This window comes from Bufo gargarizans, chromosome 8 (genome assembly GCF_014858855.1).
Source record: "Bufo gargarizans isolate SCDJY-AF-19 chromosome 8, ASM1485885v1, whole genome shotgun sequence".
In the NCBI taxonomy this organism is placed as follows: Eukaryota; Metazoa; Chordata; class Amphibia; order Anura; family Bufonidae; genus Bufo; species Bufo gargarizans.
This window is the reverse complement of record NC_058087.1, coordinates 48,600,431-48,626,942: the sequence shown is the minus strand read 5'-3', so window position 1 is coordinate 48,626,942 and position 26,512 is coordinate 48,600,431. Positions and strand designations below refer to the sequence as shown.

The window sequence follows — 26,512 nt, the reverse complement described above, 5'->3', positions numbered from 1 at the left end:
GAGACACACAATTCTGGCTGCCTGCAGTCACCAGTAGGGGGAGCTTAGGAGTACACGGTATACAGATTTATTACTGAGCTCAATGATAGATACATACACACTCAGGCCCACATCTGCCGCACCTGAACTCTGGAGCAACTTGCAGCGAAACTTGGCACATTTATGTCCATCTCATTTCCCCCCCCCCCCCCTCCCCCAATGCCTGGGCACCTCCTATAGATTATACTTACCCCAGGGCCGCCGCTCGTCGCGTGGATCACAACATCCGGCACTGGGGGGAGGGGTTGGGGGACGTAATAGCAGGCCACGATGGGGGAAGAGCCTCCCTGGCATCACCGGCTGATGAAAAAAATGTTTCGATGGAAGGGTCCCTTTAACAAAGCACAAGGAGTAAGCACTTCTTTCATCAGCAACCCGCTTGGCACCGCAGATCACAGCCACGGCTCGGCCATGCAGAGGTCAATACATCGGTCTTATGGCTCTGACTCAAACTGCATCAAAAACTGAGTGTGTGATTTCAGCATTAGTCTCGGATAACCCCATTAGTGCGAGCTGCCAAGACCGCTCCAGAGAGCCGGGCGATTTTCTTCCCGTACACTAGGATATCGCACGGCCTTGTTGTGCCACCTGTGTTAAAGAACGTTATCCAGAGACGAGCTATGTACTATATCACTTGGCAACAGAACAAACAATGCCGTCTACCAAATAAATAGGTAGCAGGCCAAATCAAGTCATAGAAAATAAATCAGGGAATACTATAAAAGCCACGTCTGTGAAGGTTCTCATTTATCCAGGTCATGGTATATCTGTAAAGAATAAATCAATCAAGGCAACTGGACGTACCGTAGATTTCTTGAAAACGTTTCACTCGTTCTTCCAACGAGTTTTCTCAGTCACTCAGAATGGAGAACGAGTGAAACGTTTTCAAGAAATCTACAGTAAGTCCAGTTGACTTGATTTATTCTTTACAGATATATAAAAGACACAGTTCTAACTGACCGCATCATAGATTGGTATAGTAAAGACACTGGCTGACCTGTTAGGTGCGGATCCGTCTGGTACCTGCACAGACGGATCCGCACCTATAATGCAAATGATTGTATCTGTTCAGAACGGATCCGCACCTATAATGCAAATGATTGTATCTGTTCAGAACGGATCCGTATGCATTACCATGAACAAAAAAAAAAAATAATATTTATGATAATGCAAACAAATCCGTTTTGACTTACACTGAAAGTCAATGGGAGGCGGATCCGTTTTCAATTGCACCATAATGTGTCAATGAAAACGGATCTGTCCCCATTGACTTACAGTGTAAGTCAGGACAGATCCGTTTGGCTCCGCATCGTCAGGCTGCAAGCAGCGTTTTGGTGTCCGCCTCCAGAGCGGAATGGAGGCTGAACGGAGGGAAACTGATGCAGTCTGAACGGATCCTTATCCATTCAGAATGCATTGGGGCTAAACTGATCCGTTTTAGGCCGCTTGTGAGAGGCCTGAAACGGATCTCACAAGCGGACCCAGAAACACCAGTGTGAAAGTAGCCTTACATGTGCACTTGGCAGCTAAGGGTACTTTCACACTTGCGTTCGGAGCGGATCCGTCTGGTGTCTGCACAGACGGATCCGCACCTATAATGCAAACGCTTAGATCCGTTCAGAACGGATCCGTTTGCATTAACATGAGCAAAAAAAAAAAAATAAATAAAAAAATTATATATATATATATATATATATATATATATATATATATATATATATATATATATATATAATTTTTTTTTTCATGATAATGCAAACCGATCCGTTTTGACTTTACATTGAAAGTCAATGGGAGACGGATCCGTTTGAAAATTGAGCCATATTGTGTCAACTTCAAACGGATCCGTCCCCATTGACTTACATTGTAAGTCTGGACGGATCAGTTTGCCTCCGCACGGCCAGGCGGACACCCGAACACTGCAAGCAGCGTTCAGGTGTCCGCCTGCTGAGCGGAGCTGAGGACAAACGGTGCCAGACTGATGCATTCTGAGCGGATCCGCATCCACTCAGAATGCATAAGGCTGGGTTCACACCTGAGCGTTTCTAAAACGCGCGTTTTACGCGTGTTTTTGTCGCGCGTGTTTTGTAATAGTAGACGCGCGTTTGTGTGATTGACTGCAGTGTCCTATGGCCACGTACGCGCTGTAAAACGCCCAGGTGAGAACCATTCCCATAGGGAAGCATTGGTTTTCATGTGTTGAGCGTTTTACAGCGCGTTTGAACGCGCTGTAAAACGCTCAGGTGTGAACCCAGCCTTAGGGCTGGACGGAACCGTTCGGGGCCGCTTGTGAGAGCCTTCAAACGGAACTCACAAGCGGAGCCCTGAACGCTAGTGTGAAAGTAGCCTAAAAGGGATCTGTGTTGGTCCCATGTTCATATGTGCCCGCATTGCTGAGAAAAATTATGTTTTAATTAGGGCTGCAACGATTAATCGATGTAATCGATTATATTCGATAACTGGATTCGTTGTCGACGAACCCAGTTATCGAATAATCGCCGATTCGTTGCTATGCGGGCGGGCGGGCGGTCGCTGCATCTTTATTTTACCTTTTTACAATGACGCTCCTGTAACAGCCAGGCAGAGCGGACGGCGGCGTAACGTCACTCACTCACGTGACACGCCTGCTCCGCCTCCTTCATTCATGAAGTGGGCGGAGCAGGTGCGTCACGTGAGTGAGTGACGTTACGCCGCCGTCCGCTCTGCCTGGCTGTTACAGGAGCGTCATTGTAAAAAGGTAAAATAAAGATGCAGTGATTAGTCAGACTTATAAGCATTGGGGCCGGGGCTGTTATGGGGAGGGGGGAGGATCTGTCTATGGCACTGCTATGGGGAGGGGGGGTCTGTGTATAGCACTGCTATGGGGAGGGGGGTCTGTATATAGCACTGCTATGGGGAGGAGGGGGGGGTCTGTGTATGGCACTGCTATGGGAAGGGGGATCTGTGCACTGTTATGAGGAAAGGGATCTGTGCACTGTTATGCCCATAACAGCGCCACCCACAGATCCCCCTCTCCATAACAGCGCCATCCACAGATCTCCCTCTCCATAACAGCGCCGCCCACAGATCCCCCTCTCCATAACTGCGCCGCCCACAGATCGCCCTCTCCATAACTGCGCCACCCACAGATCCCCCTCTCCATAACTGCACCACCCACAGATCCCCCTCTCCATAACTGCGCAGTCCACAGATCCCCCTCTCCATAACTGCGCAGTCCACAGATCCCCCTCTCCATAACTGCGCAGTCCACAGATCCCCCTCTCCATAACTGCGCAGTCCACAGATCCCCCTCTCCATAACTGCGCAGTCCACAGATCCCCCTCTCCATAACTGCGCCACCCACAGATCCCCCTCTCCATAACTGCGCCGTCCACAGATCCCCCTCTCCATAACTACGCCGTCCACAGATCCCCCTCTCCATAACTACGCCGTCCACAGATCCCCCTCTCCATAACTACGCCGTCCACAGATCCCCCATAATAGTGTCGTCCACAGATCCCCCATAATAGTGTCGTCCACAGATCCCCTATAATAGTGTCGTCCACAATTTGTTTTAATATGGCCTTTGAACATAATTTTTCAAGTAAGATCATATAAACCTCTCTGTTTTGTAATTTTGTCGTTTTTCCCGATTAATCGTAGAAATTAATCGGCAACTAATCGATTATTCAAATAATCGTTAGCTGCAGCCCTAGTTTTAATACATGCAAATGAGCCTCTAGGAGCAACGGGGGCGTTACCGTTACTCCTAGAGACTTAGCTCCCTCTGCAACTGTGGCGTCCTCTGCACCTTGATTGACAGGACCAGGTGTCATCACATTTACACTGCCTAGTCCTGTCAAAGTGCAGAGGGCGCAGCAGTTGCAGAGAGAGCAGAGCCTCTAGGTGCAACGGCAACGCCGCCGTTGCTCCTAGAGGCTACTTTGCATATGTTATAACTTCATTTTACTTAGTGATGCGGGCACATATGAACATGGGACCGACACAGATCAGTCCGTTTCACAGGTACAAATCAGCTGATCTGCCCTTCAAACTTTGGTTCCACACAGCAAGGGATTTTATAATATGCACAAAAATTTGGTAAAAGCAACAAAAAAGATGATTAAAGTGCAGAGGGCTAAAGGATCAATGTAAGAGAAAAATATAGTGCATGCATATGCTGATATACCGTACAAGGCCCAGACAGGAAGAAAAAAATCCACTGCAGATTTTGCACAGATTCCATTAAAACCCCCCCAATCAATTTGCAAAAACATTAGCATAAATACTACATGTGGATTTTGTTACAGAATTCCAAACAATCTGCAGTGGGAAAATCTTATACATTAGAATGGAGTTTCAAAATCCCATTTACATGTTGCATTGTCTGAACATGGTTTTACGGATCTTCTGCATATACCTGTATAATACGCTCGCTGATAATCGGCACATTTTGTGGAACTGCTGCAGAAATTGTCCCACAGCAATTCTGCAAAGAAACCGTGCACCAAGGTGCAGTCACATGTGGCTCAGAAGGGCAGAGACCGGCATGGGAGAGGGGCCACCACCAGACACCTCTCCCGAGAACACAATAATGACAAGCCTGATCCTCCCTGACAGATTTCACACTGGACGTGAGTGCGCACTCTGCAATCCCACAATACAGCCAAGACAATATGAAAATAAAAAAATATAGCTTATAACTTGGGTAAAATATCTGGACAATACCATGCATTCGGTAATCTTGACTACCAATAGTTTTATACTGTATAGGTTAGTACCAAAAATACTAAAACAAACACAGATGTAAAGCTACACAGTGACGTGAACTCAGCCCTAAAGGGGTTGGGACACAAAAAATATTTTTCAAACCAATGTCTGGATCTAAATACTTTTGTAACTACATGTAAATAAAAATGTAGTATAGCCACCAAATAATTCGATAAAATGCATCTGTATAGTGCCACCTGCGATGTGTACTTTTCCTTACTTCTGTCCTCAACATAATCACCGGGGTCACACATGCTCAGTTCCATCCTTCAAGTGTCAACAGCCATATCTACTGTTAGAAGCAGTGACAGGCACTGCAGCAGAAAGGACATGCCCCTGAGCCGAGACTGGGGGGGCTGCAGCACACAGGACAAAACCCCTGAGCTGAGAGAGGGGGCTGCAGCACACAGGACAAAACCCCTGAGCTGAGAGGGGGGGATGCAGCAGAAAGGACATGCCCCTGAGCTGAGACTGGGGGCTGAAGCAGAAAGGACATGCCCCTGAGCTGAGACTGGGGGCTGCAGCAGAAAGGACATGCCCCTGAGCTGAGACTGGGGGCTGCGGCAGAATGGACATGCCCCTGAGCTGCCAATTTGAACTGAATCTAGCAGTGCAATAGGAGCAATGAATGGGGGGGGGGGGGAATCTCTGAATCCATGTGAGGTGCAGGGCTGAGTCTAGCTTTGTTACAAATAGATTAACATGTATTATATGATGTCTGATTTTCATTTTTTTTTTGTTGTTTTGTTTTTACATCATGAGATAACCCATTAATTTTAGCCATTTAAGGAGAATCCATTTGACGGATACATTTCTATAGATAACTGGTCTGAATGGGCTACCAGCACTAGGTCAGCATTTACCACAACCACATATAGCTCTGTAATCAGACACCACGAATAAAAGATCCACGGAGACCTGACAACAAGGCTGAGAATGACGACAAAGCTCTAATGTGTAGAGTAGGGCGATTTCACTGGGGCCTGGTGGAATAACCATTCTGCGTCATCCTGCTCCCTTGACATTACGCTGATCAGATACCCTTGACATTATTAAAAGGTACTGTAACAAAAAATAAATAGATTCTTGTGACTTCTTTCGGAAAGCTGTACCAGTACAGGCTGTGTAGTCTCTTCAGTCTGGCTGCCCACGCAGACTCCGCACAGGTATAGGTGCCACGGATCAAGGCGGGAGGCCAGCATTCAGGCAACACACCAGGCACTCCTCTGCAGGGCTGCAGCTCATATGTTCTGCGTCATTAAAAAATGTGTGCGGACAGACCAGAGGCTGAGGCAAAGTGAATACGCAGGGATGTGCACATGCGCAGTAGACAGCACCAGACCGGCTGCTGCCACCATTTCCATGGAGGCCATCAGTCACTGAGCAGGAGGTGGACATCAGCAGCAACGAGGCCAGTGAGGAAGATGTAACGATCACAGCTCAGAAGTGCGACAGCCTGTGGGGGACAACCTGTGTGCATGTGGGCTCCAGTATGAGGCTCATCATGTGACATGGTCCCCCTATGTGAAGTCTGGGCCCAGTCATATAGTGTCATTACTTTTAGCAGTTGTCGTTTTTATAACGTCCTGTGTTTAATTGTGGAGATTTTTATTTATTTTTTGTTCTAAAAACAATTGATTTTTATGGCATATCCCATTGAAACTCACAAAAGGTTAGGTGTCTGGTCAACCATTGGGACACAGGCTAGTTCACACACAGCATTTTGTTAAAAACTGCACTTTGATGTTTCAATAGTAAAATTAGAAAACAAATACTTCCTTTTTTTATTTGTGGTGCTTTAGTACCTTTTTTTGGGTCAGTGACTACCTTTTCAAAATGCAGCAACCACTTCGTATTGCATTTTGTTCTGGCGTTTTTTTGATTATGCTTCTGTATAGGACTTGGGGGGAGGGGGGGAGCGCACATTACAAATAAAAAGTGCTTGAAAAACATTCATGGTTATTCCAACTAGAAATGTATGAATAAATTAACAAGTGGGCTTTACCAGTTGGGGGCATGTCTGTGCTCAGTCTGACACTGTCCAATCTGTGATGACTCTGTATAGGGACATACCCCTTTGACAAGGCAATGGTAACGCCTAGCTGTCGATTTATTTAATTTTCTATTAGGAATAACAGAGGTTGAACATAAAGAAATGATGCAAGTATTGGGGGAGTTCGGGTTTCCTTAAAGGGAACCTGTCACCTGGATTTTGGGTATAGAACTAAGGACATGGGTTGCTAGATGGCCACTAGCACATCCGCAATATCCAGTCCCCATAGCTCTGTGTGCTTTTATTGTGTAAAAAAAAACGATTTGATACATATGCAAATTAACATAAAAGAGTCATATCTTACTTGTGTGACCAGAGAAGAGTCATATTTTCAATCTCTGACTCATTTCAGGGTAATTTGCATATGTATCAAATCGTTTTTTATACACAATAAAAGCACACAGAGCTATGGGGACTGGATATTGCAGATGTGCTAGTGGCCATCTAGCAACCCATGTCCTCAGCTCTATACACAAAATCCCGATGACAGGTTCCCTTTAAAACATACAAAATATGGGCCTTTACAGGATCTAACTCATTTTGGGCTAAAAACAACTTTTTCAATTGGTCTTCATAAAAAAAAAAATGTTCAGCTGTTTTCCCTGTACAGCCATTAGTTTCTGTGTATTTGTAGAGTAGCAGGCTTTCACAGACACAGTGTCATCAGAGAGGACTGTAGCTCTTATCTCTGAACTTCTGACAGCTCATAAACACTCATTATAGCGCGATTCTTATCAAAATGATAAGACAATGGCTTAAAAGGGTTGTCAGCTTTCAGATATTGATGACCCATCTTCAGGAGAGGTCATGAATATACAGATTAGCGGGGCCCAACTCCCGGCACCCCCGCCGATCAGCTGTTTGAGGAGAATGCAGCACTCTTCACCGTTTACCTGCTCGCCATCGACAATGCAGCAGCGAGCAGTGTAATTACAGCCGCTCCGTACCCATTGGCTTCCATGGGATGGATGGCGTGCAACTAAAACTGCTCCTTCCCATTCAAGTGAATAGGATGGCTGACATGTAATTGCACGGCGAGAGAAGAGATTGCAATGTTTGCAGGAAACACCTGGTCGGCACGGGTGACGAGACGGGCATTCACTGATCTGAAACAGATGACCTATCCTGAGGACAAGTCATCAATATCGGAAACTGGACAACCACTAAGTGTTTATGAGCTGTCATGAGTTCAGAGATAATGGCTACACATCAGCCATCAGAGCTGCTGTCTGACGGGACTCTGTACACAGAAAGCCCGCTACTCTACAAATACACTAAAGCTGACAGCTGTACAAGGAAAACGGCTGAAAAATTATAACAACGGCCGATTGAAAAAGCTAAATGATTTTTAGCCCAAATGAGTAGCTGCATTAAAAAATAAAAAAAAAGTGACCTCAAAAGGTCTCCACAGCTTTTAAAAAACAGTCAGCTCACTGTGCAAAATCACTAGAAGTCAAAACTAGGAGGAGAAAAGCAGAGAGGTTGTAAGGAACATGCTCGTGTTTGCTTTTTCCTCAGCATCCATTTAGTCATTAACTTCAGGCTGTGGGATGTGTGCTTTGCTGCGTGGGTGGGAAGAGAGCAGAAGAAAATACTCCATCACACGTTAACTCTATGCTTTATAGTCATTCTGGGGCAGACTTCGTTACATTACAAAAGGGTTTTAATTAGGCTGTATTCTTAAGAAAACTGACAAGAAGACAGCTGCGAGACACTAGACAACATGGACACAGATGCCCATAAGGACAGATAATGTGGTGCTCAGGCAAACGAGCAGAAATCTGCTGATCTGGCATGGTAGATGACCATGTTAGAAGACAGTCTGCCGAAAGGAGGACAAAAGCTTCCAGGACTTGCCGTAAGGCCTCAAATACTCGTGATCGTACTCCGCTACTATAGTAATTCCCAAGAATAATCCACAAACTTAAAATTACTATTCTGGCTGGTTGTCCACCATTTAACAAAATTCTGTCTGGCTGAAGGCATCTAAGTTGGTCCCATGTACATATGTACCCGCATTACTGAGAAAAAGGACATTTTAATATATGCAAATGAGCCTCTAGGAGCAATAGGGGCGTTGCTGTTACATCTAGAGGCTCAGCTCTCTCTGCAACTGCTACGCCCTCTAATTGACAGGTCCAGGCAAAACATCACGCCTGGCCTTGTCAAAGTGCTGAGGGTGTGGAAGTTGGAGAAAGCTGCGCCTCTAGGAGTAAAGGCCCCATTGCTCCTAAAGCACAGCATTACTCACCTTACACCGGATCCAGTCACTGCTGTTCCAACGCTCCCCGTGTCCTGGTTCTACACAGAGGAAACATAGGGAGAATCCTGCTCAACCAATCACTGGCCAAAACAGTGACATGCCTCCGCCAGTGACTGACTTGAGCAGGCATCGCCAGGCATTTCCTTTGCACCAAGCCAGGACCAGAAAGCAGAATCCAGCAGGGACACAGTTACCATCGGAGCAGCAGTGGCGGGGAATTTGTGAGGAGAGTAATGTTTTGTGTGTATTAATATATAAATTCTAATCCTCAGCTTCTATACAGGCTGTGCCCGGCACTGCAGCTCAGTCCCATAAATGGCTTTAGCACTTTGTTTTGTCAAATTTTGGATCCCCAACAACCACACATTAATGGTCTATCCTAAAGATGTGATTTTTCCATTTGACCCCAGTAAGAATGGCAAAAAAGAGGCGCACACTGGCAGCAAGTTTCCAAAACAGATTAGGGAAATATTTTACACACACAAAAAAAAAAAAGAAAAAAAAAAAAGGATGTTCAGACGTAAGGAACACACGCATAAAAATAAAAAAATACATAACCTAGCACTTCCTGCCTAAAAGTTTTTTTTTTCCATTGCTAGAATATGCCATAAATGTCAAAGACCTCCACCAATCTCCAGAATGAACCCCAAAGAGAATGAAGCACGCATGACCGCCCTCTATTTACTGTTATGGGACTTCCAAAAACAACCGACTATTTACAGACGTCCCGTAAAGGTGAAAGGAATGGTGGCTGCGCTTGCGGGTCTTGCTCTCCATTCACTGCTATGGTTCTTCTGAAAACAGCTGAGCGCACTCGCTTGGATGTTTTTGGGATTGGTCATTTTCGGGATTTGGACACCCATGACAGGCTTTCACAGTTTGTTTCCATCCCGTAGGTAGCACTTCCTGACGCTGTATCCCACCAAACCCATGATGCACTTCTCCTTCCTCTGCCACAGCTCCAGCACCGCCCTAACAGCAGCCAGCTAGTTTATAGCTCCTGCCACCAGCTAGTTACATAGACACTCCCCTAGCACTGCCCCTAACGCCCAGCTAGTTTATAGATCCTCCCACCAGCTAGTTACATAGACACTCCCCTAGCACTGCCCCGCCCATGGACATAACATCACAGGAAATAAGAGAGCTGCATGGACATGGTCATGTGACCACAGCCCAGAACGGGAGATGGGAGCAATAAAGGTACAAGAAATAAATTACAAAATTAGAGCTGCCTTTATAAACGATTTTGGATTAGGTTGATGCAAGCTGGAAACCCCCTTTAAGTAGAGAATCTAAAAAAAAAATTTATCACTAAAGTACAATATCCCTAGTGATATTCGTGATACATATACTCACACATACATATAATGCTGAACACTGCAAGGGGGGGGGGGGGGGTGAATGTGAAAGACAGGGCAGGGGGTCACATATTTTCTCTTTGTAACTACAGAGAGTGTTGTCCGCTAATGGTCTGGGGTTATGTGGGGGAGGGGTGGGGTATTAGTTTTGTAACATAACGTAAGACATATGAGGGGAAGGAGAAAAAGGAAGCAGTTGCATGCCAATGATCCGTATCTCCCCCCCAGACCCTGTGCCGAGCAGACGAGAAGACAGGAAGGTTATGCTTTGCTGTGAAAACCGCACACATTTCCTCCCAACTATTTATCTGAGACCACCAGAAAATTCCACAAGTGATGTGTCTGAAAAGTGCACACTGAGCCACTTAATGGGGGGCCCAGCATTCCAGGCCGGGCACGGTTCCTCCTACATGTGGGCATGAGTGACGTGGGTTAGGAGAGCCTCAGAACTCAGGGTTTTCATAGAAACACATGGCCATAGAGCTGAACCATCCGCTATACTGTACACTGTAGGAGCTCATTAATTGCTTCATGGCAGATGAGGTTCAGCTGACCAGAAACACTTTCTATGGACTATGCCCAACAGTCTGACAATGCGCTTTAATGGGGTCATTATAATGGCTCGTAAGACTTCAAATGTGGGGTCGGCATGCAAAAATAAATAAACAATTAAAGCAAAGTAATGGTTTCACACCAGACGTTTGTGCACAGTTGTTCTATACAGTATATGCTGAGAAATCTCCTGATGTGTGCAGGGAACATATAGTATAACACTGTACTATATACTGTACAGTTGTATACACTGCACACCGACTCCGTGTAGACCACGGCTCCTGAAAATTTCTACTGTGGCTGTCAGGGTCTCAACAGCAAATAAATACTAACATACAGCGCTAAATACCACTGTGCAGAGCCCATACCACCACTAGCAGTGCCAACTAAATACCACTGTGCAGAGCCCATACCACCACTAGCAGTGCCAACTAAATACCACTATGCAGAGCCCATATCACCACTAGCAGTGCCAACCAAATACCACTGTGCAGGGCCCACATCACCACTAGCAGTGCCAACCAAATACCACTGTGCAGGGCCCATATCACCACTAGGAGTGCCAACCAGATACCACTGTGCAGAGCCCATACCACCACTAACAGTGCCAACTAAATAACACTGTGCAGGACCCATATCACCACTAGCAGTGCCAACCAGATACCACTTTGCAGGGCCCATACCACCAGTAACAGCACCAACTAAATACCACTGTGCAGAGCCTGTATCACCACTAGCAGCGCCAACTAAATACCATTGTGCAGAGCCCATATCACTACTAGCATTGGCAACCAAATACCACTGTGCAGAGCCCATATTACCACTAGCAGCACCAGCCAAATACCACTGTACAGCACCCATATTCACCACTAGCAGCGCCAACCAAATACTACTATGCAGTGCCTATATTAACCCTCTGTAGTGCCAACAAAGTACCACCAGGCAACAAACATAACCCCTAGCAGTATAACATGCCTTACCATCAACACCACGGTGCAGCACTAAACCCCCCCCTCCCCTTCTCACCCCTCCCCCACAGTTATGTTCCCCATTTCACACCATCCCCCATTGTTCCCCTTTTCTCATCACCCCCTCATCAGCAGAAGCACTGTCCCCTTTTCCATGCCTACTTGCTGGCAGCAGCATTTTTCCCTTTTCACCTCTCCCCCACTGGCAGCAGCACTGTCCCCTTTGCCACCCTTCTCCACTAGCAGCAGCACTGTTCTCTTTGCCACTCCACCCCACAGGCAGCAGCATTGCTATCCTAACCACCATTTCTATTGGTAGCAACATTCTCTCTTCCCTCCTCTCCTTCACTGGTGGTAGCAATTACACCCCCCACTAATAGCATCAACATCAAACCCACCCTTTCCCCTCTGGAAAGAGCACTCAAACTGTGGGAAGTCTTTCCTCACTGGGAGCAGCATTTCTCTCTGAACCACATCTCCCCACGGGCATAAACACTTTCCCCATTCCCAAACCTCCCATACTGCCAGCACCATCCCCACAACAGAGGGCAGAGACTGGATGGTGGGGCAGTGTCAGAAGAGCTCCTCTACTTACCTACTGTGCAGACTCCTGATGAACTACTGGGTGAAGGACCAATGCACTAATGGTCATGTGATCAAGATGTCACACAGGTCCTTCACCCCTTCTGGGAGCAGTTTCCGATTTAAAGTCCCTGCTTTGTGTCAATGCCCAGGGACCTGCTGCTCACAAATCTGAAGAGTGCTGGTCCAGAACATGCAGGTCAACACATTTACATGGAGGTTACCACCAAATTGGCGACACAACCTTACGTCATACATATGCGGCTATTACAAGATGATGCATCCACAGCAAGGACCTCAGGGTATTTTAGAAATGCTGCCCATAACTACTGAATCCATGAGATAACTGTGCTCACAGGCACCGCTCGCCCCATATTCTAGCCTCCCACATCACACATACGTTGCGGCTACAGTCGTCAGAGTGCGTAATCAGAGGTGAATATAACACAAGTAAAAATTAGACTAAATTTATGGGCTGTGAGAGCGCTAAATCAACTTTCCCGCTACCTGTAACTCAGGCTGAAATATTAGCAGAAGATCTTAACGTAATTTTCGCCTTTCTACAAACTTTAATAAGTAGCCCGTTTTTATTTTAATCGCTCTAGTGCAGGATTTAAGGGCTCAGTCACTTCTACACCATTAATACAGCTGTACTGTACGCGGAGCTCCATATATAAATGGCGGCAGATTTCTGGTAGATTCTTCCAATGTACAGCACAATGTTAGTTTTCTGCATTCATATAAGGTTATTTGCTGAAGATTTTCAGCTTGCATTCTGAAAATCTGCAACAAGTACAGTACAAGGCAAATCAATAAGACCGAATCTTCGCCAACTCACATCCCTATTTCCCACCTGCTGCAGATTTCTGTATTTGACCCACTGCAATGAAAATGGTGAAATCAGCAGCCAAATCCGCTGTAAAATCGCTGTGACGTTTACACGTTGAGGTCATGTTCACACCTAGTGTAGCTGCTGTGGATTTTTTTTGAAGAGTAAAAATCTGCAGCGAATCGGTGTAAAAACGGCTGCAATTGGCACTTTTTTTGGGGGGGGCTTCATATCAGGTCTTTCACTATTTTAACCTCTGCATTGCAAAAGGTTGAGAGCCACAGGTTAAACCCCCAGCGACAACGGACATGCTGCGGATTAAAAGCCTGCAGCCCAAGTCAGCTTATGTTGTTGGTTTTCTCTGCAGCATGCGGGTGAGATTTAAAAAATTCCATTCCCTCTGCAGTTAAAAGTATTTAGGCCAATGGGGCCGCCGAAAATAGCCGAGTGCTGGCTCGGCTAATTCCGTCTGCCCCATACAAATGAATGGGAGCAGGGGCTGCATGTGTGCGATGCGCTCCCATACACTTGTATGGGAGCAGCGCTTGGTGGTGGACGGACCCAGGGAAATCTGGGGTCCTCCCGCCACAGCTCTCCCCGCTCCGTTCTCCTTGTAGGTGCGGGTCAAAGAGGTGGGACCCGCACCTATCAGACAATGGGGGCATATCCTGCATGTGATGGGAATACCCCTTTAATGGATCTTGCAGAAATCCATCAGCGTGCTGCCCCATTCAAATGAACAGAGCCGGTTTTCAGTGGCAGAATTTTTCTGCCACCTGTGAAGGCACCCTTAAGTGATGCCCGCAGCCTGCCTCCACTATTGAAAGATTCATAATACAGTGGTCCCTCAAGATACAATATTAATTGGTTCCAGGACCACCACTGTATGTTGAAACCATAAGTTGAGTAATTGGTTCCAAAGACCCAAAATGCCATCCAAGATAAGAGAACAAAGTTTAAAAAAAAATAAGCAGATAACTAAGGCTACTTTCACACTTGCGTTCAGAGCGGATCCGTCTGGTGTCTGCACAGACGGATCCACTCCTATAATGCACACGCTTAGATCCGTTCAGAACGGATCCGTTTGCATTACCATGAACAAAAAAAAAAAAATTTTTTTTTTTTGTTCATGATAGTGCAAACGGATCCGTTTTGACTTTACATTGAAAGTCAATGGGGGACGGATCCGTTTGAAAATTGAGCCATACTGTGTTAACTTCAAACGGATCTGTCCCCATTGACTTCCATTGTAAGTCTGGACGGATCCGTTTGCCTCCGCACGGCCAGGCGGACACCCGAACGCTGCAAGCAGCGTTCAGGTGTCCGCCTGCTGAGCGGAGCGGAGGACAGACGGAGCCATACTGATGCATTCTGAGCGGATCCGCATCCACTCAGAATGCATTAGGGCTGGACGGATCCGTTCGGGGCCGCTTGTGAGAGCCTTCAAACGGAACTCACAAGCGGAGCCCTGAACGCAAGTGTGAAAGTAGCCTAAGACTGATAAAACAAGTCCTTACCTATAACAGTCAGGAATAGCTGCTGACTAGCAATTAATCCAGCTATTTTACCAGAGAAGTGACCTTGATTGGTTGGATCAGAGTCTGATTCCCGGCTTGTTTACTCCCGCCAAGCATGGTCCTCTGTTCTGCTGCATCCAATAACTGGCTTCAGCTGTGAGGTGTACCCAAGCCACATGTCACTGCTGAGGCTGCAGCAGAGCAGGTGACCATGCCCGACAACCCAGGGACAGGAAGATGGACAGAAGCGGAGAGAAGTCGCAGATTGCAGGACCTTTGTTCAACAATCTGCACCAGAAATACACCAAATTTAAACATATTTCTGTTTGAAAAATGACCCCCGGTGAGTTTATCCTTGATTGGCAAAGAACAGTTCTTAGTTTTTGAAAAAAGCATGCATAAAGACTTACTGTTGGACAGAAGGACACAACCATTGGGTACATAAGAACATAACATTAAAACGGTTAACAATGACATTATGGCAACGCAGAAGCATTATTATATATATATATATATATATATATATATATATATATATATATATAATTAAAACAGGAAAAGCACCAATTACCCCTTAACAAAAAAAAAAGGCCACCCATGCACTAAGACAGTGACCCGTTGTTTTATGCTTTTGTACACACTGAAGGAAATGACAGCTCACACTGATTACTTTGTGTGAGGCTCTTACAGCATGTCCTTACTGTATGGATGGAGTCACGTTTTTGTGGTTACAGTACAAGCTCCGCAACATTGTCAACTGGTAACATCAGTAAGACACAACTGAAAAAATTAGTCGTTAGTTCACGTAATGCATCAATACACACATACAAGTGACAAAAGTAATAGCAAAGGCCAAGTGTAACTACAACTACTCCCCGTATTTACCAGCAAGGAACCTACAGTAGTCGTCTGCTGGAAACCATGGTCCAGTGAGAGACAAGAAAAGCCTAAACGCCAGTTTACATGTAGTAATTCTAATTACCAAGCAAACTGTTGTTACGAGCCTTCCTAGTGCTAACTGCTCTTGTTATATTGGTTGTTAATAGTTTTGGGAATAAACAATCACACAATCATAACGATCAGTCAGCCCAGTCTCATGGCTACATAGTATCAGGGGTATTCCAGTTGTGACAAGTTATCCCACATCCACACAATAGGGGAAATATATTAAGCTACTTTCACACTCGCGATTTGGCTTTCCGTTTAAGAGATCCGATCAGGGCTCACAAATGGTCCAAAACGGATCAGTTTGCATTCTAATGCATTCTAAATGAAAAAGGATCCGCTCAGAATGCATCAGTTTGCCTCCGTTCAGTCACCATTCTGCTCTGGAGGCGGACACCAAAACGCTGCCTGGGGGACGGAACCGTTTTCTCTGACACAACAGAAAACAGATCTGTCCCCCATTAAATTTTAATGGAGTTCATGACGGTTCCGCAAAAAAACGCTGGTGTGAAAGTAGCCTTAGATTGGCGTAGGTCCTATCATTGGGACCCCATAGATCATGAGAACAGGAATCAGTTATCCCTCAGGGACCCCCAAAATGATGGGAGTGGCAGGTCAGGCATGTGCACTGCAGCTCCCTTCATCTCTATGGGAATTCCAGAAGTAGCCAAGAGTTGTACTCCCCCATTTCCGGAACCGCCATAGAATTGCCGACCTGCCGCTCTGTTCATTTTAAGGGGCCCTGAGGGGTAGTCTGTACCCATTCTTATGATAAATGGGGCTCCAAGCTGTAGGACATCCACCGATCTAATAGTTATCCCCCATCATGTGCCACTACCAGAATACCCCTTTAACATGCACAATTACCAACAATACAAACATTATTGCTAGTAAAAAATGATTGGTCATGTCCAGTGATTGGCTGCGGCGATGTCAAAGCAGAGGTTGACATCGATGGAGCCCAAAGGAGCACCGCTGGCCTGCAGGAGAAGGGAGCGGGGAGCCGGACGCAGGCAAGTCATCTTCCCTTTGCAGGTCCGGCAGAATGAGGGGTTGCCCAAAATCCCCTGATTCTTGCAAAACCCCTTTAATGTCAGGGATAACTCCACAGAACTCCACAGTCCCATACAGTGGCCATGAACAGTACTGTAGCACTAGTCCCTTTAAATTCAATGGGCGCAGCGCAGCATTCACAGCCACTACCCGGAGTATGGATCTGTGCTGTCACATTGGTAGGGGTCCGACATCCTGCATGGCCGCAGATCGGGAGTAGCACCGGCTTTAGAATTACACAGGTCTGTCCATTGGGTAGTGGCCGGAGCTGGTTACTGAAGCGCTGCTCCCATTTAAAAGTCCTGCTGCCCCTGTGCCGCCACGCCAGTCCTCACAGCGTCCATGTGGCGTTCATCGGTTAAGCGACTGCACAGCCAATCACTAGCCTCAGTGGTCACATGATGTTCATGCACACGCAGCCAGTGACTTCACTTCATACAGCCTCGTGCCCCCTGACGTTTTGTGAAAATTCTTGGACAATCCCTTTTATGAGGTGCCGTCATTTCTACTATTATTCCTACTAGAAGTTTATGAAAGAATTGCCAGCAGTCTGTAATAAAGGTCCATGTGGGTGTTACCAGTTGGGAGGGGTGTCTCTGCACAGTCGGTCATCATCCAATCAGTGCAGTCATCAATATAGGATAGGTCATCAACTCCCTTAAGCCCCACAAGTTGCCACTGCCGCCTATTGTCGCCTTCTCTAAAGAAGCTCCATGGAGGCCTTGTGCTGTGACATAACATTGCTTCAGTCATGTCAGGAAGCTCTAATCAGATTCTTGACAAAAGACTGTCAAATCTGTGGAGCACATTGCGGAGGAACTTCAGGTTCTGCCTCAGTGATTTACACACAAACCACAGACACGCCGTTGTATGACCTGAGGAAACACTGTGGTTTCTCTCTAGTAGACACTGTGGTTGTGAAAAAGCCCAAGTGTAACACACATCCCAAGAGATCGCCGACGACTGCTCGTCCACAAAGAGCCCATACAACTTACCTGGTTATTAAAGAGGAGCCGTCACCTCTCCTGACATGTCATTAGTAACTACTTGCATCCCACATGTAATAACCGTTCTGGAGCCTCCATTCTGTGCCATTCCTCTATTATTCCTGCTAGAAGTTTAGAAATAAATTTCCTGCAGTCAAGGTACTGATGGGTGCTACCAGTAGTGAGTGTGTCTGATTCTGTCCAATCAGTGCTGCTGGTGTCAGACTGTGCAGGGACACCCCCTAACTGGTAACACCCATCTGGACCTTTACTGCAAACTGCTGACAATTCTGGAAAAAATATAAATAATAATAAAATAATGACACAACACATTGTCATAAGAACAGACTCCAGAATAGTTATTAGAAGGGGAATGCAAGTAGTTACTAAACCAGACATGTCAGGAGAGGGGACAGATCCTCTTTAAGTGCATCATTATAATAATTACACCTAAGAACCCCTCTCTAAGTTTCTGATAATTAGGACAAGTTATAGGGAACCTTTTATATACCTACATACAGGCCACAAACAACTTCGAACAGTTTTTTAAAGGAGTTGTGCCACTAATATAACGGTGTCCCGCTCAGCAGATATCGCTGTTATATCACTTTCCCTAAATACCACCATTTATCAAAACCGCCTTATTCTAAAGTTACTTACTAGCCCCCCATTGTGCCCCGAATTGATATTGAGTTGCTGTAGGTTACGTCCTGCTTTGGAGCCTTGTAATGTAGGACGTAGGAAGAGTCATTGGTAAGAACAAGGGGTGCGGTTAGTGTCACATGATCTGCTGATGTCAGGACACATCTCACTGCCCTAAGGCATGATGGGACAGCAGTCACATGACAAACCAGGGTGTAGGATTCAAGCATGGGGGATAAGAGAAAACAGCAAATGAGGTAAATGTTGGGGGGGGGGGGGGACTATCCAAGGAGGAATGTGAGCTAGAGTAATAGATGAAAATACATTAGAATGAAAAGCAGTGTACGGCACAACCACTTTGAGGATACTGGCCATATGGGATCCGTGCCTCAGAGAAGGGGTGGTTAGTGTTGTCAAATTGTTGTTCCTGGTGTTCTCAGCATGTTTGTGTATGTTCAGCGTACTCCTGTGGCTTCTACAACCTGAAACATCTGCACATTTCACAGACGGTATTAAAGTAGATATTGCTTAGGAATGCGGTGCAAAAGTGAAACGTAACATGCTCATCGAACATCCTTAAAGGGGCTGTCCCTTTTCAGGAGGAAACCAGACAACCCTCAGGAACCAACAGCAATAAAGAACTGATCAGTACATGACAGTTCCGGTAAGTGTGACAGATCTCGCACCACCGCTTCAGGTCTCCTGGCCGGACTTTATTTACAGAGCCGTAGCAGTGATGTCAGGTCGACAACATGACCACTGTACACAATCAGTGGCCTCGACAGGTGCACCACTAAGGCCAGTGATTGGTTCGAGTGGTCACGTGTTGTCAACCTGGCGTCACCACTACAGCTTGGTAAAATAGAAAAAACTCTGCCCAGAAAATTCTCTATTTACCTAGCTGGGGGAACGGGAGTAGCAGTGTGGGATCTGCCGGGTATGTACTTACTAGTTCTTTTTTGCAGGAAGATCCCAAGGGCCATCAGACAACCCCTTAAATTCTGTAAATTTACAAGACTGAGGACATGCAAAACACAAAGCAGCGACCACAGAGATAAACAACGTTTCTGGACTTCCTGAACTATACATAATATATTTTTGTGTTACCTCAAATCAATAGCTGTGTGGACAAATACACTATGGATTTAGACGGTTGTTTTCTGAAGGACTCATTCATCGATGGTCTGTAAATGTTCTTGTTTTAAACAACGTCAGAAGTTAAACTGACATCTCCAGAGATATGCGACTACTCAATGACAACACCTGACAACGACTAAAAAAAAACAACCCAACACAGCAAATCAAATTTTTTTATGGATATCTGCCTTTCACCTGCCATAAAAAGGATGCAAGGGTCAGAAGAAAATGCTCCAAACTGGAGGTCTGAAATCTCTAGTGTGTGGCCAGCTGAAGAATTCAACCACCAAAACAAGTCTTAGGCCTCTTTCACACAAGCAAGTTTTCCGCTCAGGTGCAATGTGTGACGTGAACACATAGCACCCGCACTGAATCCTGACCCATTCATCTCAATAGGTCTGTGTACATGAGCTTTAAATCAGCACATCTTTATTTTACCTTACAATAAAGTTCCGGTAACAGGCAGAGCGGGCGGCGGCGTAACGTCACTTACTTACGTGACGCGCCTGCGTCATTAACAAAGTGGGCGGAGCAGGCGCGTCACGTGAGTGAGTGACGTTACGCCGCTGCCCGCTCTTCTCGTTACCGGAGCTTCATTGTATTTGATTTTGGAAGGTATTAAAGATCAATTCACAGCGCTGATTTAAAGTTAACAGGGTAACGGTTAAAGGGGTTCTGCACTTTCATTTAACTGATGATCTATCCTCTGGATAGATCTTCAGCTTCTGATCGGCGGGGGTCTGACACCCGGGACGCCCGCCGATTAGCTGTTTGAGAAGGCAGTGGCGCTCCAGTAGCGCCTCGGGCTTCTCACCGTTTACTGCCAGCCCACTGACGTCACGACTAGTATCAACTAGCGTGGGCGGGGCTAAGCTCCATTCAAGTGAACAGAGCTTAGCCGCGCCCACGCTAGTTGATACTAGTTGTGACGTCAGTGGGCCGGCGGTAAACAGTGAAAAGGACGCGGCGCTGCTGGAGCGCCACTGCCTTCTCAAACAGCTGATCGGCGGGGATCCCGGGTGTCAGACCCCTGCCGATCGGAAGCTGATGATCTATCCAGAGGATAGATCATCAGTTAAATGAAAGTGCAGAACCCCTTTAAGGAATATTCTTTAGAAATTGCTGTGAGCGGTGGGGCCGGTGTATTGGGACTCGGGAGACACTGTTATGGGGGAGATCTGTGGATGACACATACAGCATAAGATGCTATATAGTGTCAGCCACAGATCCCCCCCATAGCAGTGCCACTGCCATCCACAGATCCCCCTCCCCATAACAGTGCCATCCACAGATCCCCCTCCCCATAACAGTGCCATCCACAGATCCCCCTCCCCATAACAGTGCCACTGCCATCCACAGATCCCCCTCCCCATAACAGTGCCACTGCCATCCACAGATCCCCCTCCCCATAACAGTGCCATCCACAGATCCCCCTCCCCATAACAGTGCCATCCACAGATCCCCCTCCCCATAACAGTGCCATCCACAGATCCCCCTCCCCATAACAGTGCCATCCACAGATCCCCCTCCCCATAACAGTGCCATCCACAGATCCCCCATAAAAGTTAAACTTGCAAGATCATACTTGTCTATCCCAAGAACATCCACACCATCGGAACGCCTCTTCTCTGCTACAGGCAACATAGCGTGTAAGAAGAGAGCTAGCCTCAGCCCTGACCATGTCGACATGTTGTCTTTTTTACATTGCAATGCAAAATTTGTATAATTATGTAACTCCTAAATTTGTTTTAATATGGTCTGTGAACATAAATTTTCAAGTAAAATCATATAAACCGTTTTTTGTCATTTTTGGTGTTTTTTCCCCCGATTAAATTATCGACAACTAATCGATTTTTCAAATAATCGTTAGCTGCAGCCCTAATCCGGACCTAATCCGTCACAGTCGTGTGAAAGAGGCCTTAAGGTAGGACAGCATAAGATCATGGCATAAAACAGACCTCCTGTTGTAGTAACCTTCACATGTCCTGAAAGACATATAGAAGAACATTCTTAGGGCCCTTTTACACTGCCCGATTTTGTGTCAATTATCAGGAATATTGATATCGACTTGTATAATTGATCAGCTGATGAGCAGGCAAATGCTAGTTCATCTGCTGATCTGCATCTTCTATCAGAATGAAAGATGCCCAATAATTGGCAGAACATCTTCCTGTATAATTAGAGATGTGCTGCCGACAATGAATAGGACAGAATGAGGGAAGGAGGACTACGGTAGTGATCCTTCCTTCCTTTCACATTCAGCATGCATCAGCGCAGACAAGCGCGAATGGATGCGTTATCTTCAATTGGCGCTAACACTACCCAAAAGACCAAGCAGTGTAATATCACCCTATGTGGTTATCATACATTATGCATCTATTTTCAGTTAATGTATTAAAAGGGAAACTCCAGGGGAAAAATATTGTTCCCATTGTAATTTACCAGGAAGTCTCTCAAACTGACTCCCAAATGCCTCATCTCTGAGCAACGGCTCGAATATTCATCTGTACCATTGGGACCCAGTGATTTATCTTAAACAGGCTCAGAGTGTGGCTTGGACATGAGAACCCCCCCCCCCCCCCCCCAAAAAAAAACTGTTCTAGTAACAAATATCTCCTGATAATATCAATACCAGTTAACAAATCCCTCGACACTGGTATTGTGTGACCATAATAGTCTTAAATGCAATCAGTGACTACAGTGTCAAGGGCCCCTAATCCATTTTAGAAGATTTTCCTATGGGAATCTCTAGATATTTTTAGTCAAACGTTCCAATTTCTGAACTCCCATTTGATTAAATAGCTTCATCTATGACTTTTACCTATCAGATGGTCACAGCACACAACATACCTGACTGACAAACATGCCTGGTACACTGATCTACTCCAAAGCCTTCACCAAATTAGAAGAATAGTGTCCACCTCCGGAGCAGAACATCCATTAGGCATCAACATCATCATAGCAGCCCGTGAGCCACTTAACATTCTTTCTTGCACTTCCAGAAAATGTTTAATAAAGTATTCATACATTATGTCCCGCTAAATCATAACAGTATAAACAGGTCTATCTCCAAAAGTTAAGACATTGTAACACTGGATAATCATAAAAGAATCCTTCATGTAGTTACAGGTTTATAAACACAGCACTGCATAAACCAGATGATCTGGCCTCACATGTAGAAGCATGGTGTAGAGATGGAGGAGGTGGGACCATAACAATTAATCACCACACAAAGAAAAGAAGCTCGATCTGGATCCAACACATCAAACCTACTAAAACATTTATGCTTCACCATTAGCAGGAGGGTAAGGAGTGGAGAGGGAGAGGGCGCGCTGCAAAGCTAATATTTCTGTCGATAGGAAAACGATAGGACCTTCCATCCCCACCCTTCCAGGAACTGCTCTTACCCCTGCACAATAAACATGCCTCTCAGCAGAGTCCGCTTCTTATAGATCATCCAGTAGAGCACATTCTTTCCAGTTTCGACTAATAATTGGGAACAGGGTCTTGAAATCTCAATGGAATGACGGTCGTAGGTTTTTATGACTTGAGAAGGGACCACTTCCTCGAGTAATAGAAAGCAACCATTCACATTTCCCCATCTATCTACAAATGTTAGGAGTGGTGGAACGTAATTGGTTAACCCCTTCAACTGCAATGGGGGCAAAAATGTGCGCGTAAGAATCCATGGGGGGTTCAGTTCTATAGACTACATAGAACGAATCTGAATACAAAATAATGCAAAACGAGAAATTTAGTATATACAGCTAGGCATCAAAACATAGTACAAACACACATCGAACAAAAAGCACACACCGTCAAAAGGGCAAATCTAACCAATTCTGTGTTTGATGGCCAAGACAATTTCAAGATCGATACAAACAGCAACCTAGTAAAGTAGGAATACAAACCATCTAACAAAATCTGTATACCAAGGCAAAGACAATTTCAAGACGGATAGAAACAGCAACCTAGTAATCTAGCAATACAAACAATCTTGAAATATATTATTAAGCACGTAATATGCTGCGTAGTGCAAACAAATGCAGATTTGTCAAAGCAGCCATACTGAAAGTTGCCGTTTAGTTTGACAATTCATGGACGGCAGGAAAGATGGTGCACAACATAAACAATATAAAAGTAAAGATGACTTACAGGCAGTCGCCAGTCCCTAAAGAAGAAGCCCTCTTATAACCAAGCACCCAGAAAAGAGGTCAGGCAAGAGCGGCAAAAACCTGTGCGCTCAAAAGATGCAATATAATGGGCAAAAGCAATCCGTGCAAGTGTAAGGCTGTCTCTCTGGTCTCCTGCTGTGTGGTGGAGCAGAACTGTGTGTGTATGTGCTGCACAACGCAGAGCCGCTTGATTTGCTGGCTGAGCTCTGGGGGCTGGACACAGTTGTATACAGGACACCAGCGTCAACAGCTGGGAGAGCAAGCACAGCCTACGACCATGCTGGAGAAATGGCACAAGCATGGGCTGCGCTCCATCCTCCTCCTCTGGAATGGAGTGCCTGTCTCCTCCTGCAGCAAGGAACAGGTTAACTAGATAACAGGGCTGCTCCTACAGGGATCAATAAATGGATGCCGAAGTAACGTTAAACATACAGCTGCTAGTGAACTAGAAGAATTCATGAAACGTTAATGCCCCCATTAGATCATTGGGGTGGAGGGTGACAGCGGCGCGGGAGCGAACCGGTTAAGTTTGCGCGGAGTGGCTGCTGGCTGGATAAAATAAGCCTCCGTCAATACAGAGCAGATGTGAGTATGTCCAGGAAGCCTTCCTCGCACAGCCTGCAGCGCTGAAGATTAACAGCTGCCTGCTGCATTTCCCTCCAATTCAGCAGCAGCTGCTCTTCTGACAGCCCCATTTTTAGAAATGAGGAGGTGGATGCTGGTAACAACTGCTATCTAATCCTGCGCGGCGCAGATCAATTACCTGCACACAGTCCCTGCATTGTCTGGAACGCTCGCCTATAAATAACTCCTGCAGCACACAAACAGTCCGAGATCAAAGCTCGCAGGTAGGCTGGACACCTGTACCGACAGTGGATCCCTAGAGGCCACATAACACCCCAGCGATGTCTGCATATCACATGCTTATATCCGTACAAACCAGCAAAGCATCTCTCTGCGTAAACCATGGTTCACCTAAACAGGGCGTATGTATGAATAGTGCACATAGGATGAATTTTGGCACTTTGACATATGCAAGCTTGAGGCTGCAGGCTCATGGCAGCATAGTTTAGGTGGATCGTGCACCAGGATGTGACTGGGTCCCGCACCAAAATCTCGCAGATTTTGGCACGGATTTGCCCCAGATCTTACTCTTTGCAATGCGCTGAAGATCTGCACAAACAATTGACATGCTGCGGATATCAAAGTGCACCCTGAAGGTCAAGCTCTGCACAGAAAACAAAACAAAAAAAAATATTTATTATATTATACATACATATACACACACACACACACACACACATACATACATACATACATACATACACATTTGAAAAGGGGGTATTCCCATCTGAGACGATGTCTGATAGGCACCCGCACCTACACAGAGAACGGAGCGGGGAAGGTGGTGGCCGGAGGACCCCGGGTTTCACCAACAAGCGCTCTCCCCATAATACTGAATGGCAGTGCACCGCGCTTGTGCGTCCACCGCTCCCATTCATTTCTATGAGGCCAACGGAAATAGCCGAGCCAGTGCTCAGCCATTTTCGGCGGCCCCACAGAAATTAATGGCGGGCGGCCTTCGTTCTCAGTGTAGGTGCGGATCCTAGCGATATGCCCCCATTGTACGAGATGGGAAAATCCCTCTAACTTTCCTGGTACTGTATTACACGGCAGATTCTCTGCACATAATACTCATACACCTTTAGAAAGTCACTTCCGTCAAAACGTTTGCTTTCATATATTAATGAGTAATAGGTGATTATAATACATCATTTGGGGGGGAAAATGGTGGACTGTTTTTGAGCTGTCATTTTCACTCTCGGTTATCTAATTCTTGTCTTTTAACTTCATCTGTGTGCACTGTGAAGGTGGCAGGAGGCACACTTAACACTCTGTCAGACCACCAGTCAGACCAGCCTGCACAGTGTAAACCTCCAGCTCTTGCAAGTGGTCTCTTTACCGCGAGGAGGCTCTGCAGCCACGCAACACCTCTCCAAATTCTCACACTGATCAGCACCCCGAATCTGACGTACTCCCACAACTTTGCTGGATGCTCTAATGACCGCAGCAGCACACTACTGAGCTGTAACCCAGCTTGGGTCAGGCCAGTTACTAAACCAACCCAAGCAATGGGAAACCTGGGTACACCTAGGTGACAGTAGTTTTTTTTCCATCTAGTTCGATGACGTGTATAAGACCCCCAAAGATTGTTGATTTTGGACTAGCACCATTTTTCTGGCGCAAAGTGCATGCATGCCTACACGTCAGCCATGCGGTGACATACAGACATGTGCCTAGCATGGTTGTGCTACATGTATTAGGCTATGTGTACCATCTTGACAGATTAGATGGAAATTAAGAGGTGTTAGTTTTTATTGTGTATTTTTCCTGTCCCCATCACAATGTTGCACGTGAAGGCAGAGCCGAGGAGCGGTACGTCCATATAACAAATTACCGATACTTTAATCCTGATGGTTGGTGAATGAATAAACTCATTGTAATATCCCGTGGTAATCAAAGACAGAGTCCATGACGGGCTGAGGACCACACCCTTAACAGAGCAATCAATACTGCACAGGACAACATGAATTGAGCGCCGAGCCTCCCCCCCCCCTACTGTATTATCTATGCCATATCCTGTAATAACCAGTGCAAGTCTAA

General features: G+C 45.9%; 1 protein-coding gene and 1 long non-coding RNA gene across 4 annotated transcripts in view; one reads left to right on the top strand and one right to left on the bottom strand.

Moving 5' to 3' along the window:
* The window catches only part of HDAC4 (histone deacetylase 4), a 176,608-nt gene that overhangs the window by 70,328 nt on the left and 79,768 nt on the right, over positions 1-26,512 (bottom strand). The window contains exon 1 of one of the 3 annotated variants that reach the window (XM_044302921.1): positions 23,829-23,902. The exons of the other annotated variants lie outside the window; for them this stretch is intronic. The gene's annotated coding sequence lies outside the window, so the exon portion shown is untranslated. Of the gene's footprint in view, positions 1-23,828; positions 23,903-26,512 lie in introns of those variants that run through there. 3 annotated transcript variants of the gene reach the window in all.
* On the top strand, positions 18,834-19,888 carry LOC122944529. The gene is made up of 2 exons (XR_006391027.1): positions 18,834-19,200; positions 19,502-19,888. It is a non-coding gene; the product is annotated as an uncharacterized LOC122944529 (long non-coding RNA).